The sequence below is a fragment of the Natrix helvetica genome (genome assembly GCF_964273705.1).
Source record: "Natrix helvetica genome assembly, chromosome: 1".
Taxonomy (NCBI): Eukaryota; Metazoa; Chordata; class Lepidosauria; order Squamata; family Natricidae; genus Natrix; species Natrix helvetica.
In genome coordinates this window covers 102,895,037-102,911,580 of record NC_138548.1, presented here as the reverse complement: position 1 = coordinate 102,911,580, position 16,544 = coordinate 102,895,037, and the positions used below count along the sequence as shown (strand labels likewise).

The 16,544-nt window shown below is 46.2% G+C and overlaps 1 protein-coding gene across 4 annotated transcripts in view; it reads right to left on the bottom strand.

Annotated features, from left to right (window-relative positions):
• IRAG1 (inositol 1,4,5-triphosphate receptor associated 1) overlaps window positions 1-16,544 on the bottom strand; it is a 103,532-nt gene that overhangs the window by 80,852 nt on the left and 6,136 nt on the right. The window lies entirely within an intron of this gene.

Genomic DNA, 16,544 nt, shown 5'->3' with positions numbered 1-16,544 from the left:
ATTCCTAGTACTAAGGTGACCAACTTTTTTACAATGAAAAGGAGGACAAAACACGTTCTATTGTCCAAAATGCTAAGGTGACCAACTTTTTTACAATGAAAAGGAGGACAAATAAATTGGAAAAAATATATCGTAAATAAAAGAAATATTTCATTCATTGCAACAATAATACACTAAAATATGATATATGCATAATAAAAACATTTGCAACATTTTATATTGTAATTATGCTTACATGCCTGTTAATTATTATTTAAATGAGTATTTTTCCATTGAATTAATATTTTTGTCAATGTATCATCTTCTAAGAATATATTGGAAATATCTGAACAAGAAATATCCTTCATATTGAATTTTATGGCAAGTGCTGCAGCTAGAGTATCAACATTCAATCTCGATTTCTCACTTGTCCCAAAATCATTGGCAATTGAAAAAAAACTCTTTTCAACTGCTGCATTAGTTCCAGGGCAGCACAACGTAAATTGAACAAGTATAAATAAATGTTCACATGGAATATGTTCATTTTTGAAATAGCTGAAAATATCCACCCATCTTTTATCAATTTCAACGTGTTGATTTTCCCATTGTATTAATTTTTCAGAATTTAAATATACATTCAGTCTTCTAATTTCTTCAAAGAGACAATTGTCGTCTATTTTAATGTCTAGCATTTCTTTAGATAAAAATTCAACACAAGATTCAATATCTGTTCAATATACTTGCGATGAAGTAAAAAAAAACACCATTAAAACTGTTTAATAAAATACATCACATAACACGCAACAGATTAGCCTTCAAATATCAAAAAGGAGGACATGTAGGAGGACACTTTTCGAGGGAGGACAGAACTTACAAAAGAAGGACTGTCCTCCCTAAAGGAGGACGGTTGGTCACCTTACTAGTACTATTAGTCTTCCACGATACCATAGTCTTTTGAGACTGAAGGATGCCAACACACTATTAGACTTCATAGAATTATCTAATTTATGTAGACAGTTCCCGAAACTCATTGATTAGCTGTAATTCAAGTATCAAGATCCTTTTATCCAATATCTTCCTGAATACAGATTAGAAAATAGATGTATCCATTCTCTACTTGCTTTACCATCACTGACCATGCAGCTCTCAATAGATTCTTCTTGAGATACTGTATCTCTCAACAGAAATAAGGTGCTTATCCTTGTGCTAAGGGCAGGATACATCAATAAAGCCATTTAATAATGTAACTTTGGACTTGAATGATTGAAATTATTCCCCATATTAGAAATAGTTCCTTCTCTCTTTTTGGAATACCATGTAAATCTTCCGTTTACATGTGAAATCTCAAGAAATAATGGCTCACAATTCAACCTCCATTTATAGACTTTTAGATGTGAGGGTGTACGTTAAAGGTTACCACACTAGAAATCAGTCAGCACGATCATTCAAAGATAGGTGCTGAATTTTCAGTCAAAAGGATTGGACACCAGACCAGAATACAACAAGCCTTGGTCAAAATAGACATCTGAAGAGGTTATTCATTATATCTTCCCTTTCTTTTCAAGGTGTACCAAAGTTCAACTATTTGTATCACAACAATTGTTTGAAGGATAAAATGAAAAGATCTGAGCCCATCTGGTGTCAGGAAGGATAAAATGCAAATATCTGGTATCACATGGAATATTTTTTCTACACACAGATAATCTTTGACTAACAACCATTCATTTAGTGACTGTTCAAAGTTACAACGGTACTGGAAAAAGTGACTTATGATAGTTTTTCACATTTACAACCACTGCAACATCCCCATAGTCATGTGATCAAAATTTGAAGGCTTGGAAATTAGTTCATAGTTATGAACGGTTGCAGTGTCCAAAGGTCATGTGATCACTTTTTGCCCGCCTTCTGACAAGCAAAGTCAATGGGAAAACCAGGTTCATTTAACAGCCATATTATTAATTTAACAATTATAGATGTACTTAACTGTGTGAGAAAGGTCGTAAAATGGGACAAAACTCATTTAACTGCCTCACTTAGCAACAGAAATATTTGGATCAATTATGGCAATAAGTTAAGAACTACTTGTGCAAGAAAGTGACAGCGCATATACAAATTAAAAAACAATGCATGTAACTGAGAAAGGGAAAGACTACCAAGTTGGATTACAGTTTTGTAGCATTAAATTTGGTAAATAAATCAAAGCCCCGGCCTACATTAAATTAATTCTATTATTTTGCAAAAAGTGGTGTAAAACTAAACAAAAAAACAGAGGAAAGAAAATTACCTAAGATGAACTTTTAAATGTATAAAAATGAATTTTAACTTGGATATTAATTCAAATATTAACATTAATTCCAGAAAATAATACAGTGCAATTAAATGATGAGGAAACACAATGAATAAAACAAGACTCAGATGCTGTAAAACTGACATTCAGTTCAGTCTTGCTAAACTTGGGCAATGTGTTCAGTTCAATTCCATAACCACATATAGCTATTGCTGAGAATTCTGGTTGCTGAAGTCCACACAATAGACACCAAGCCTGAGGAAAGATTGAAATAACTGATATTTTTTGGTACCAAAGCATTGTGCTAAGATCCAGTTTATGAAGTTTTAATTTAAATATATATATATAGAAAATTGATAAGATCCTAATTAATTTGTATACTTTCATATGAAAATGGAAAACAAAGAAACCAAGAACTTATAGAAAGCCAATTATGTAATCAAATAGCCCTTCATGATTTCACTGCAAAGAAACACCAAATAAATGAACTACTGCATATACAGGATAATGATGGTGTTATCCATTCAGTCATGTCCAAATATTGGCAATTATATAGACAGGTCTCTCCACGTCTTCTGATCTTGCACTACTTCTTTAAGTTGTTCTATGCTCTGTCTGGTGTCAGCTTTGATAGTATCATTACACAAGATAGTTTATACATGAAGCCCAACAAGCAAGACTTATTTAATTCTCACTTGTATATTACATATTGTTTAAAAATGCAGTTATTCACATCACTCTATAATGTTGGAAACTTGAAATTACCATTGCCAGGGGAAAATATGGCTCCAGAAGTCAAGAAGGGAAAACAAACTGGTAGCAGGAATATTGATTTTGAGCAAAATTGTACCTTCCTAATTTAAAAAAGGCAAAAACCTTTTAGAACATGACTCAGTTTTAATCAAGTATCAAATTCTATAAGCTGGACTCATAAATGTATATTAACTCTTCTCCATGACACATTTAAAGTAATTTTGATACCTTTCATTGAAAGCTTAATTCCCCTTTGAATACCATATGTAAAATAGTTCCAGAATTAGTCAAATTAATCTATCAGAACCAAGCAGTAACATAAGGGGCAATGGGGGATTTAGGTTGATGGCGGCCACAGCCTAATGCAAGTTCCACACACCTTTTCTATTTGTGTCACGATACCACATACCTACCTAAAATAATGTGTGATGCAATGCAATTTATCTTTCTCATGATAGTGGTGAGTACTCTAAATGTTGTTGGAATCAAGGTTTGTGGCACCTTAAAAACTTGCAGCCTTCTTCTGGCTTATGTTTTCCTTGATTATAAAATACTTTTATGTTAGATGCAATGTTTTAAGGCAGGGGTCCCCAAACTTGGCAACTTTAAGACTTGTGGACTTCAACTCCACAAGTCTTAAAGTTGCCAAGTTTGAAGACCTCTGTTTTAAAGCATGCACATGGATACTTATATAAGTATGTGTCTCCTTGTGCATAAACAATAAATCATTGTTCACTTAGATCAGAGATCCTCAAACTCTTCAGCTCATCGATCCTTTCATGAAGTTTCAAATTATTCACTAGGCTCCAACCTTACATGAAAATAATTTGATGAATCCTACTTTAACTAATAATAACAACAGCATCAACAACCCTTTGATAGTCCCATTGACCCTCAGGAATCAATACTGACCACTTAGGAAAAACCTGACCTAGAGGAACATGACCATTCTAGAAAAAAGAAAGTTACTGTAAATAGAATTAATTCCAATTATAGCTAGTCCTCCACTTAGAACCACAATTGATCCCAAAATTTAGGTGGCTAAGCAAGACAGTTGTTAAGTGAGTTTTGCCCCATTTCAAGGCCTTTCTTGCCACAGTTGTTGAGTGAGTCACTGCAATTCAGTGGTGGGTTCCAGAACTTATTGCAACCAGTACAATTGCAACGGAGCCCGGCATCCTCCACATTAATGCGCATGGCACGCACGCACACATATGCAGGGTGTGCATGCGTCTTACCATCCAGTGATGCCTCCGCGAGGCTCCAGCTGCTCAGTGGAGTGTCGCACAGGTGCTGTATGTGCCATGTGCGGAAGCGCCGAAGAGTTTAAAGACAGGTAAGGAGCGTGGACGGGGGGGGCCCTCCAGAGCACCATACCGGAACAGTACCCGGTGCTCCAGGCAGGCTCCAGTATGCCTGTACTGGGGCGTATCACCCGCAACCCACCACTGCTGCAATTGTTAAGTTAGTAACACAGTTGTTAAGTGAATTTGTTAAGTTTCCCCATTGACTTTGCTTGTCAAAAGGTTTCAAAAGGTGATCACATGACCCTGGGACACTGCAACCATTATAAATGCTTGCAGTTGCCAAGTATCTAAATTTTGATTACAGGGTGGTCTTATATAATGGTCTTAAGTATTAAAAAAGGTCTTAAGTCATTTTTTCCATTCTTGTAAGTCAAGGACTATCTGTAATAGTTGATTGGGCAAATGATCTGGGAAGCCCAAGGCTACAAGCTGAATTTGGAAATTGAAGAAAGATATCGGAAAAGACTATTACAAACTAGTTCTATATCATGCCAAGAGAATTGTATGACTGACTCTATGTAAGCCACTAGGAACTGCGCTTGAATCAAAAGCAATTTTCCTTTCCCTCTCAAGTTGTATTTCCGACAAAATGTCTACTTCAAAATTCACTGGCTTTCTAGTGAGTACATTGCAGTGGTGGGTTTCAAAATTTTTTAGAACCTCTTCTGTAGCTGTGGCCTGCTTTGTGGGAGTTGCTTGCCAGCCATGTGACTGAGTGGAAGTGGCTTGGCAGTCATGTGACTGGGTAGGTGTGGCGAAATGTGGTGAAACTCACTTAACAACGCTCTTGCTTAGCAACCAAAATGTTGGCTCAGAAACTCTGGCATTTGAAGCACGCAAGTCTTAAAGCTGTCAAGTTACAAGACCCTTGCACCCCTAACCCTTTAGAAACAAAACCCCCAGGGGTGTTCAAACTTGACAGCTTTAAGACTTGTGGACTTCAACTCCCAGAATTCCTACTCCAGTCATGTTGGCTCAGGAACTCTGGCATTGAAGTGTGCAAGTCTTAAAGCTGTCAAGTTACAAGACCCTTGCACCCCATAACCTTTAGAAAAAAAAACCTCAGGGGTGTTCAAACTTGATAGTTTTAAGACTTTAAGGTTTAGATAGGACACTTAGAGGCAGGGGGGGCGATTGGTGAGCCAGCCAATCAGTGAGCGGTGGGCGAGGCAAGCGTGGTGAGGATGGGCAGGGGGAGGGAGCTGGAACCGGTTCTAACGGCACGGTAGATTTGTGGAACCTCTTCTATAGAAGAGGTTAGAACTGGCAGGAACCCACCCCTGGTACATTGCAATCCACCCTCCACACACTATTTCTGGAGATAATTCAGAAACTTCAGCTCATAGAAAATATCTGTAAATTGTCTATTGATGAAGTAGAAAAAACAAGATAGGAGAAAGCTATCATATGTGTGGGCAACCTGTATTTTATGGACAACTATGCATGATCTTTTTAAAGACAGATCTCTTGAGATTTCACTGTCAGAATCCTCTGCCCCTGTTCCATCTGGTAACATCACTTCATCAACAACCTACTCATGTCACTGATGTTGCTGCCTCCAAGTGGTAGTGGTAGTAAATAGCCTACTGCAAGGTCAAAATATGAGGAAAACAGAATAGAATTCAGAACCACAGAAAGGTGAATACAAATACTCAAACACAAAGAGCAGGCAAAGTTTGGAGGCTTGAAACTTCAGAGCTGTACTTTTCCCAGGCCTAACTAGTTGCAGGAATAAACTATCTGTTAAAACACTGTTAGAAACAACCAATAATGATTTCCAAGGATAGGCCAAAGGGGACACAGGGACAGGCCAAAGGGGACATAGGATGGTGTTTTGGAAGAGTGTTCCAACAGACTTGAGACGTGTTAACAAAATAGAATTAGTAGAATACTTTATTTGACCAAGTGTGATTAGGCACACAAGGAATTTGTCTTTGGTGAAGAAGCTGTTAGTGTACATGCAAAGCAATACAGCAATAATAATCATAATAATGATACCAATAATATAGGGCAGGAGAGAATGTGAGAAGGATAATAATACTACAGTCATGCAACATGGGTGAATATACCTAGACATACACAGTATTATGAAGATTAGGTGTTCAGCAAAGTGATGGCATGAAAAAACTGTCCCTGTGTCTAGTTGTTTTGGTATATAATGTCCTATAGCAGCGTCATTGCTTTAAATGTTACACCTACCCGGATGAATATGATGATTAAAGATTTTTTTTTAAATACCCATTGTGGCTCCATATTGCTCCATATTTTTAAAAAATGTGGCAGAAATAATATGGTTGCCAGAAAGAACCTCATCTTTCATTGCTGCTAATTAATTCTTACACTCAGTTCCAAGTCTAGATAAAGAAAAGATGAAACTGAACACAGCAAACCACATTTTGTAACTTGGAAAATCAATTTACTACTGAGGCTGCAGCAGTGGTGGGTTCCTATTGGTTTGGACTGGTTCAGCCGAACTGGTAGTGGTTTGTCTGGAACCAGTAGTGCCCCTGAACCGGTTCTCCAGGTGGCACCATAGGCACCGCCATCTTGTTTTTCACTTCTGCGAAACAGTGAATTTTAATTGCACTGTGCATGTGCGCGTGAGTGAACCAGCAGTAGTGCCTGCTAGAACCTACCCCTGGGCTGCAGTAACATCTTTAGGAAACACAGCAGGGGTTGGTTGGTGCCAGTTTTATTACCGGTTTGCTTTGAGAGTGTTTTGCGAAGAACAATTTACAGTGAACTGTGCATGTGCAGTCACTACAAAACAATGCGGCAGCAACATCAGCAGTGGCAAGGGAACCGATTTGGGGGCATGGCAAGCCTGGGTCCCTGCCACTTCTGCGACCCAGGCAAAAATGCCAAAACCATTTCGGCCGAACTGGGGAGAACCCATCTCTGACACACAGCATATAAAAATATAGGGACACAGAAAGGCCTAAATGCTTAGGCCTAAGGGCCTAGTGACAATAGATATGGTTAAATAAACAATTGATAATGATAATAATGTATACATATGTATTGGTATGACAAGTAGTAATTGGATATGAATATTGAATGGTACCTATGAAAGGAAGATTAGAAATTATTTGGTTATATATAAAGGTTAATAAAAAAGAACTAAGTTGAATTTAGATAAGTTTTGATTATTGGGGGTGGGTGGGAATGCTATGATAATGGATAGAGTTAAATGAAGGAGGGATAATGATAACAATGTATATATATGTATGGGTACAACATAGGGAAATTGGATGTAAATTGTAAACAGTGATTTGGAAAGGAGGATTAGTGTTATATTCCTGTTCTTCCTCGACCTACGACCGGGGATTCCCTTGCTGAAGGCTAGCAACAGCCAAGCCGCGACTTAGCCAATCAGGCGTGGCTTGGCTGAAGGCGGGCTATTCGCGCTCCCCGGTTGGTCTCTCTGCTTGACAGCTCTTGTATAAATAGCTGTCAAGCAGAGAGACGCCGCTTCTCTCCTGTATTGCATCTTGCTGTGTTGTTACAATAAATTAGTTTGGAAGTTCCTCAGCTGTGTCCAGCCTCGTTCTTCCCCACTATTCTTCACTGGTGACGAAGGATGGGATCGCTCTGAGGCCGCGGACGCTGACGGAACGGACCACCGCGAACGAGCCGCTCGAGTTTTCAGCTTCTTCTACGAGCCACAAAACTTCGAGTATTCATGGCCTCGTTACCTCCATTCGCTCCCTTCGGGACAGCCGGTGAGTCCTGGGCTGGTTTCCTGGAGCGTTTTGAGTGCTTCATGACCGCGAGTGGAAAGCAGAACGTACCGATGGAGGAAAAGTGCAGCTTTTTCCTCAGCTGCTGTGGACCCCCAATGTTTAACGCCGCCAGGGCGTTAGCCGCGCCGCTGCCAGTCCATTCCCTCGACTGGGACACTTTGATGACTAAATTGCGGAGCCACTACACACCAACGCCATCAAAGATAGCACGGCGATACGCTTTTCGCCAGTGCGTTCAAAAGCCGCATGAGGATGTGAGCCAGTCCCTCCAGTCGCTGAGGACCACGGCCATCCCATGCGAGTTCCTGGACCTCGACGATAACCTGGTGGAGCAGTTCATCAGCGGGGTCAAGGACCCCAGGCTGAAGAGGCGCCTCCTAGCTCGGCTGAAGGTCACCCTGGCTGAAGCTGTCACGGAGGCGCGGGCAGTTGAGTTGTCCGAGCAATCAACCGCGGAGATGGACCGCTATCAGCTGCCGAACCAACCTGGCCGCACCTGCCTCATTGACCAGTTGGTGCCCCTGCCAAGCCCCGCTGACGAGGAGGAAGAGCTCGTGGCCCGTCTAGCAGCGCTGTAAAAGCGCCAGACATCGCAGCTTCCTCGCCAACCCGCGGCTGCCTGCCTCGGCTACGGGGGCAGCCACGACCAGTCAGCCTGCCCGTTCAAGGCGTCCATCTGCCGCCGGTGTTCCAAGAAGGGACATCTAGCCCAGGTCTGCCGGGCAGCGTTGCCTCAGCACCCTCTCCAGGGCTCTTCCGGCCAGCAGACGACTCCGGGACCGCAACAACCTCGCCGCCAGCAGCGCACGAGAGGCAACTGTTTCGCCGTCGAGCCAGCACCAGCGGCCGCCCCTGCTGAAGCAGTTTATCAAGACTCCGCAGGTGCTGACAGGATCAAGGCGACAGTCCTCATCGAGGGGGCTCCGTGTGTGATGGAGATGGACTCGGGATCGTCCCGCTCCATACTCTCCTGGGCAGACTTTAATATTATTTGCCCTGGCGTTTTAAAACGCCAGCTTGCCTCCAGCACCGTGGCCCTAAGGGACTACCAGGGGACACTTATCCCAACCCTGGGTTGCTACACTGTGAGGGTAGAATACGGGGACTTTTCTGGGTGTCTCCCCGTATTGGTTGTTGAGAAGCCCCTCCCCGCATTACTGGGCCTCGACTGGTTCCCTGCCCTGGGCTTATCCGTTCATGGGGTGCATTCCCTATCTGACATGCCCCCTGACGTGGCTGCCGTCATCGCCGCCTACGCGGACATTTTTGACGGACAGCTGGGGTTGTACAAGGGCACCCCCATCTCCCTTAACCTAGATCCCCAGGTTGCCCCTATTAGGCTGAAGGCCCGCAGGGTGCCCTTTGCCTTGAGGGCCAAGGTTGACGCGGAGATCGACCGTTTACTGGCGCAGGGCGTGCTGGAGCCGGTTGACTACTCACGATGGGAGACCCCCATAGTGGTCCCCGTCAAAGCCGACGGCTCCATACGTCTCTGCACCGACTTTAAGTCGACCATCAACCTGGCCCTCCAGGCAAACCCTTATCCAGTCCCTGTGGTACAGCACCTGCTCCACTCCTTGGGGCAGGGCTGTATTTTCGCGAAACTGGATATGGAGCAGGCCTACCAGCAGCTCCCGGTGGATGACGATGCGGCGGCTGCCCAAACCATCGTCACCCACCGAGGGGCTTTCCGCTGTCGCCGCCTCCAATTCGGTGTTTCCGTCGCCCCGGGGATCTTCCAGAGCCTCATGAAGTGGCTGCTCCATGGGCTCCCTGGCGTGGTACCCTATTTCGACGATGTCCTGATCGTGGCTTCCAGCCACTCAGGGCTCCTCAAAATGTTAGGGAAGGTCCTCGACCGTTTTAGGGGCGCGGGTCTTAAATTAAAGCGCAGCAAATGTTCATTTGCTGTGCCCAAAGTGGACTTCCTGGGTTTCTCTATAGACGCCCAGGGAATCCACCCCACCCCTGCCAAAGTCGCAGCCATTAGGAACGCCCCCACCCCCGCCTCCAAGGCGGAGCTGCAGTCGTTCCTAGGGCTTTTGAACTTTTACGCGCCATTTTTGCCGCACAAGGCGTCACTAGCCGAGACGCTGCATCGGTTGCTTGACCGATCCGCGGCCTGGCGCTGGGGCAGCCGCGAAGCGCATGCGTTCGTGGCTGTCAAAGACATGCTGACGTCAGAGGCAGTCCTAGTCCAATACAGCGACAGGATGCCCCTGACTTTAGCCTGTGACGCCTCCCCCGTGGGTTTGGGGGCTGTCCTGAGCCATGTCCTGCCCAATGGCTCGGAAGCCCCCATAGCTTTTTATTCGCGGACACTCTCTCCGGCGGAGAGGAACTACAGCAGTGCTTCTCAATTATTTTCTGTCATGCCCCCCCTAGGAAGAAGAAAACATTTCGGGGGCCCCCCCGCGCGACTGTAAATAGTATCATTTGTCTATAAAATTGTTATAAGTACACCTCTGCATAACATAGCACACCGGTCTTTCCTCGTCTCCCACCGTAGTCACATGCTTTCTTTCCTCTTTCCCTCTTACTTGTCCATCCTTCCTTCCACCCTCCCTTCCTCCTTCCCTTCCTTCCTGCCTCCCTTCCAGTTCCCTCCTTCCTCTTTCCCCCTGCCTGCCTGCCTTCTTTCCCTCCTGCTTATCTATGCTTCCTTCCTTCCTTGCACCTCCCTCCCTTCTGCCTGCCTGCCTTCTTTCCTCTTTCCCTATCCTCCTATCCTTCCTTTCTCCCTCCCTCCTTCCCTGCCTCCCTTCCAGTTCCATCCTTCCCTCCTTCCTTCTGCCTCCTTCCTGCCTGCTTGCCTTCTTTCCTCTTTCCTTCCAGCGTGTCTGCTTTTCTTTCCTTCCTTCCATCTCCCTTCTGCCCTCCTGCTTTCTTTCCTCTTTCCCTCTTACTTGTCCATCCTTCCTTCCACCCTCCCTTCCTCCTTCCCTTCCTTCCTGCCTCCCTTCCAGTTCCCTCCTTCCTCTTTCCTCCTGCCTGCCTGCCTTCTTTCCCTCCTGCTTATCTATGCTTCCTTCCTTCCTTGCACCTCCCTCCCTTCTGCCTGCCTGCCTTCTTTCCTCTTTCCCTATCCTCCTATCCTTCCTTTCTCCCTCCCTCCTTCCCTGCCTCCCTTCCAGTTCCATTCTTTCCTCCTTCCTTCTGCCTCCTTCCTGCCTGCTTGCCTTCTTTCCTCTTTCCCTCTTGCTTGTCTATCCTTACTCCCTCCTCCCCTTCTTCCCTCCCTCCCTGCCAGCAGCTCCTCCAGCATCCCAGCTGGAAGCAGCAGCACAACAGTCGCCGTTACCAGGGGCGAAGGGGTGGCGGTGGCAATATCGGGCGACCGCCGCCCCTTTGTCCCTTCCCCAACAGCGGCTGTTGCGCTTCCGCTTCCAGACGGAATGCTGGCGGTGGAGCTGCTGGCGGGGAGGCGAGCTACGCGGTGGCGAAGACGGGCGGTCCCATGCTTCCCTCCCTCCCACCCCCGCCCGAGCAGGCTTCTTGCAGAGCTCTAGCCCGCGGCTCCAATGAAAATCCACAGTCCGAAGTGCTGCCACTTCCAGGCGGGATATATTATGCCTCGCCCACGCCTTCGCCGCCGTTGCACCCAGATGGAAAGGGAGCCTTCGCGCCCCCCTTTACGGAGCCTCGCGCCCCCCCAGGGGGGCGCGCCGCACTATTTGAGAACCGCTGAACTACAGCCAGATCGACAAGGAGGCTCTGGCTGCCCTGTCCGGGATTAAAAAGTTCCACGAGTACCTTTACGGATGGCATTTCACGCTTTACACTGACCACAAGCCGCTCCTTGGGCTTCTGGCCGGTGACCGTCCGACCCCTCCCATCCTGTCTCCCTGCATGACCCGTTGGGTGGAGTTCTTGGCGGCCTACTCGTACGCCTTGGTCTACCGACTTGGGAAGCATTTGGGGCACGCTGACGCCCTCAGCCGCTGCCCCTTGCCTGTGCCCAATCCACAGACTGTGCCGTGCCAGTCTGTTTTGGCCATCGCGGACCTGCCCTTGCCGCTCTCTTCGAGAGAGGTGCTGCAGCGTCCCGGGCCGACCCCACTCTCTCCCAGGTGATGGCTTGGGTTCTGCGAGGATGGCCTGGAGGGGCGGTGTCCGACGACCACCATCCCTACAAGGCCAGGCAGATGGAGCTATCACTCCACAGTGGGTGCCTCCTGTGGGGTGATAGGGTGATCATCCCACCCGCCCTCTGCGACCAGGTGCTTTCTCGGCTCCATGAGGGCCACCCAGGCATAGCTCGCATGAAGGCGCTCGCGCGCAGCTATGTCTGGTGGCCCCGCCTGGACGACGAGATCGCTACCTGGGTCGCTAGGTGCTCCACCTGCCAACACTCCCGGCTGGCGCCTCCGGCTGGCGCGCCACAGGAGTGGGAGATTCCTCGTGGCCCCTGGTCATGCCTACACCTTGATTTTGCGGGGCCCTTCCGAGGCCAGGTCTTCCTGGTCGTAGTGGACGCCTATTCTCGCTGGGTGGAGCTCATCCTCATGTCCTCCACCACGGCTGAGGCCACTGTCCGGGCACTAACGCGCCTGTTCGCCACCCACGGCTTGCCGGACATAGTTGTCTCGGACAATGGCCCTCAGTTCGCGTCCACTGTGTTCCAGGAATTCCTGGCCTCCCAGGGCATCCGTCACGCCCCGATAGCCCCCTATCATCCGGCCAGCAATAGCCGGGCGGAACGCGCCATCCGCTCGGCCAAAGAAGCTCTTGGACGAATGGACACGGGCGACTGGCCCACGAGGGTGGCTGCTTACCTTTTGGTACAGCATTCCACCCGTGCCCCCTCTCCGGGAAGTCTCCTGCCGAGCTGCTGATGGGCCGGCGCCTGCGGACCACCTTAGATAGGCTGCACCCGTCCTATTCTGAGCAGCAGCTGGGCAACCTGGGGCCCCCTTCCCGCACTTTCCTTGAGGGCGACTCTGTCTGGGCGAGGGCCTTTTCAGGGGATTTGAAGTGGGTGCCTGCCACCGTCACCTCCGTAACTGGCCCCTGTTCTTACAGGGTCCAGACTGCCGACGGTGCAGACTGGCGCCGCCACGTGGATCAGTTAAGGCGCCGCCTGCTTCCGGAGCCGACCAACAGCCCTGCAGGGTCGACCGCCGCGGCCCCTCCAACGAGCCTCGGTCCGGCGCCGCAACCTTTACCGCCGCCTTGGCTGTTACCCCGTCACCTACAGCTGCCAACCGAGCCCGTGCCTGGCTCCATCCACTGGCCACCACCACCAGACCGCCCTTGCCCCGTTGGGACGCCAGCCCCCGAGTTGCCCCCTGCCTTGGCCTTTCCACCATCAGGCCAGCCCTATCCTGCTCTCCATTATGAGCATCCGACCTCAAGCCCGGAAACGCCCGTGCCCCCTCGACCCAGCCTACCTGCTCCTGTGTCTCCGCCTCCTTCAGGTGTAGGCCTCCAAGATGGCGCCCGGAGCTCCACTCCCTTCCGGGAGGAGCTCCCACGGGCACCACCTCCTCCTCCGATGGTCTGCCTTGTACTGAGGCGTTCTGGGCGGGTCCGACGCCGCCCTGCATACTTACGCGACTATGCATGCTCCGCCATCACGCATGCGCCCTCGCTGGGGGGGAAGGAGTGTTATATTCCTGTTCTTCCTCGACTTACGACCGGGGATTCCCTTGCTGAAGGCTAGCAACAGCCAAGCCGCGTCTTAGCCAATCAGGCGCGGCTTGGCTGAAGGCGGGCTATTCGCGCTCCCCGGTTGGTCTCTCTGCTTGACAGCTCTTGTATAAATAGCTGTCAAGCAGAGAGACGCCGCTTCTCTCCTGTATTGCATCTTGCTGTGTTGTTACAATAAATTAGTTTGGAAGTTCCTCAGCTGTGTCCAGCCTCGTTCTTCCCCACTATTCTTCAATTAGAAATTTTTGTTACTAAATGTTATTGATGTTTAGCCAGAATAGGCCATAAGGCTATAGTGGAGGATATTAGAAATAACACATGAAATGCCAGTATGTGGTCAAGTTTTAAATCTTGGTACATTTTACGATGAAGGACGTTTAAACAATTATAGTCAAATGAAAATGGAGGTGTGATGATGGTAAAATGTATAAAAATATCTGATTTAAAATACTTGAGTTAATACGAATTTTGTGACGACAGTGGAAGAGACGCACGAAAGCTTTTTGTAACCAACTGATACACTTTCTACAGTATGTAAAGAAGGAGGATTCTTTGTGTTGTGTTTGTTTTGTAAATTTAAAATGAAAAAAACTTGTAATAAAAAAAAGGAAGGCCTAAATGCTTCAAGTCCTAATTATGTCAGTGAGTCTCTCTTCTGTGAATATCCCTAGCATTTAAGAGAAATAGAAATAGCCAGTTAGAAATTCTGATACTAAAAACAAGGAAACAAATTCAGAGTAGAGAACTCTTCGTAATACTCCAATTAGGAATTTTTTAGGAAGAAAGGCATAAACTCTATGACTATTGCTTTATGATAAAGCAAAGCAATGCCATTTCTTACATTTTTAAAAATATTTTTTTAACTTAAAAATCAGGACTTTGCCAAAACATACATTAATTTACACAGAAGGAAGCCTACACAAAACTGGAAATGACAAGTTGAGAGATCTGGCTATATAAGAATATGCAATTTGGCTAGCTGCCCATGGGTCCGGACACTCAAGAATACCATTGGGATTATAATGAAAATGTTAAAATAGTTATCCCACATTGCTTATTTATTTTTAGTACCATTAATTCTAGTTCGCCCAAAGATTCTTTGACCACAGGCCTGTTTACAAAAAGTTTGGGCTGTTTGCATGACAAATTGCTTGATTCATTCTGTACCAACACAAAAGATTCACAAAGTATTTTAGTCACAATTTTTTGTCTATTTTCTCTATAAGCAATGTGAGCTCATGTATATTGGAAGAACAAAACTGCATTCTGTTCCTTCCTCTTAGTTTTTATAAAAAATCTAAATATCTTTTTGATTGACAAGGAAAGCCAAAGTTCCTGATAGGGGGAAAGAACCCCAAAGTACATAAAAAGTACATAGAAAATATATTTTCTGGTACATTGGATCCTACTGCAGGTAGTCCTTGACTTATGACCACAATTGAACCTAAAAATTATGTTGCTACTGAGACATTTGTTAAGTGAGTTCTGCCTCATTTTACAACCTTTCTTGCCACAGTTGTTAAGTGAATCACTGCAGTTGTTAAGTTAGTCACTGAATCTGACTTCCCCATTGACTTTGCTTGTCAGAAGATCACAAAAGATGATCACATGACCCTGGGACACTGTAATTGTCAAAAATATGAGTCAGTTGCGAAGCATCTGAATTTTGATCACGTGGCCTTAGAAATGCTGCAATCGTCGAAACTGTGGAAAATAGTCATAAGTCACTTTTTCAGTGCCATTGTCACTAAATCAACTGTTGTAAATTGAGGATTACCTGTAGCTGAAGAAAATGAGAGTACAGACAATAAAGCCATTTAGTAACTCATGAAAGTAAATTTCTCACATTTCAGGTTTACGGTTTAAAAGAGGGCCTACTGCACTCTTAAATCAACCATGATTCAGCAATTATTTGGGGCAGGAAGAAAGCCTTTATGTGGAAACAAGATGCCCAGTGTTCTGCAAAAAAATGCCTCCCTGCCTCACCATCACATGCATCTATCTAACAGTTAAATATTCCTCATGCACACATAATATGGTCAGTTTATATTTCAGCTGGACAACACATTGTTCCACAAAGAAAGCCATGATTAATATGACACTGCAATGACAGCCTGATCCCAAGCACCAGTGGTTATCAGCACCAGCACCATTTACAGGTTGTTGTGCTTAGTCCTTTCTTTAGCATTCTAGAAAGCTCTTCTGATTTGATGGAGTAGCTTTTATATGTGTGGAAAATCTAATGAAGCCTGAGTAAATGATGTTCTTTCTAGGGTGCCAAGTACCTTCATATCAAGATGCCCTTGAGTTAAACTTGACTCTGGGTAGCTCCCCAGACACAATCATATGATTTTCTTGGCAATAACATGGATGACTTGCCAATGACTTCTTCCATGATAGTTTTCAAGTTTTACTCTAGATCAGGGTGTCAAACTCAAGGGCCATGGGGTGCTTAGTCCTGGCCCACGGGACCACCCTGGAGACAGCAAAGAACTGGCCCGCAGTGACTCTGCCAGCAAAAACAGTTTTTTGCTGGCAGAGGGCTGCAGGAGGCAGTCGCAGCTAGAAATGGAGCTGACAAGGGCCTCCCATGCGCCATTTTCCCTGGCAGAAGGTTGCAGGAGGCAGTCGCAACAGGAAACGGAGCTTAGAAGCCTGTTTTTGCTGGTAGAGCACTTGGGCCACCACAGGTGCCTCCAACATGAGTGACATTGAGCTGGCCATGCCCACCTGGGCCACATCCACCCTGGCCTCCCAACGCCAAACACAATCCTGATGTGGCCCTCAATGAAATATAGTTTGACACCCTTGCTCTAGACCAGTTTT